This window comes from Portunus trituberculatus, chromosome 28 (assembly GCF_017591435.1).
Source record: "Portunus trituberculatus isolate SZX2019 chromosome 28, ASM1759143v1, whole genome shotgun sequence".
NCBI lineage: Eukaryota > Metazoa > Arthropoda > Malacostraca > Decapoda > Portunidae > Portunus > Portunus trituberculatus.
The window spans coordinates 2,347,270-2,348,719 of NC_059282.1; positions in this window are offsets into that span (position 1 = coordinate 2,347,270).

Here is a 1,450-nt window from a genome sequence, read left to right on the forward strand (position 1 = left end):
GAGAGAGAGAGAGAGAGAGAGAGAGAGAGAGAGAGAGGTAAAATAAGGAATAAGATTAAATGAAGATAGAGGTAAGAGGCAAGTGGAGATGTAAAAGATAAAAGAAGAGAAACATGAGAAGAATAATTCGGTAAACAAAGAAGAAAAGCGTAATTTCAGCAAGACGAGGAGGAAATAGAATAAAGAAGTAGGAGAAAAATGTACTTCAGACAAGATTAGGAGAAAGAAAAGTAGAAATAAGATGACATAAAGATGAATAAAAAAAAATAAATGTAAACGACGAAGTAACGAAGACGAAACAAAACAGAGGCAAATACGAAAAAATACGAGAAAAGAAAAGAAAAACAAAAGAAAAAGCACTGAATAATTAAAGGAAAGAAGCCCTTGTACTTCCTCCTCCTCACTTCCTGTCCGCCTCTCGATCTGAAAGAGGAATAAAGTAAAGAAAGAAGAGGAAAGAATTAATGGGAAGAGAAGCTCCCTTTATACTTCCTCTTTCACACTTCCTGTCCGCTCCTCACTGCTGGCCTCTCGTTTCGTTGAGTGGCGTGCGTGTGCGTGTGCGTAGGAGGGTGTGCGTTGAGGCGGTGAAGGCCTGAACGCATGGCCCGGGGTGGGAGGTCATGAGCGGGAAGGCGTGGTGGTGGTGGTGGTGGTGGGTTGTCGCTGCCTCACGCTACTCCGTGTACTACAATGCATAAATCTCTTCTACCTCTTCCCGGTTCTCTTTTCTCTTCTTCCTCCTCTTTTTCCCTCCTCATTCTCCTCCGACAATGTCCCCTCTTTCCTTCATTCCATTTCCTTGTTTATTTTTCTTTCCCTCGGCTAACCCTTTTTATTACCGTCGCCTATCATGGAGATTCGAATGTATGTCAGTGTGCCAGTTTCCCCTTCGTCCTCCTGTCCCCCGTCCCTCCCCGCCTTCCTTCCCCCAGTGCTACACTCCCTCACGCTGGGTGGTGCCATGAGGCGTCCAGCGTGGCACTCTCACCGTCTCCTCCCACAATCCTTCATCTGACCGTTCCATTCTCCGCACCTCCTCCACTCTTCCAGCTGGGAGAGTGGAGGTGTGGATGTGTTGTGACGGGAGGTGCAGTGGCTCTCCCCCTCCCTCCCTGCGGTCCTCCGTGCAAGACTGCGAGGTGCCAGTTCCGCCGACAGATGGCAGCCACGTCGTGCAGTCGGCTCTTATTGATTAGAAGGCCTGCGTGCTGGAGAACCTGCCTCTCCTCTGATCAATACTGGCTTATTCTTAGCCTTAGCCCGCTGCGTATGAATAAAACATGGTAGATTTCACTAGTTAGCAGCCCCGAGGTTTCCCAAGGGTATAGTAGGGCCGCGCCAGGCCAGGTCACCCCCCGCGGCACGAGGTCTTCGCCGTGGGCTCACATGGCGCGGGACGGGAATTCGGTTGACGTCATGACCGCGGGTTGTGATGGCGTGGAGCGGG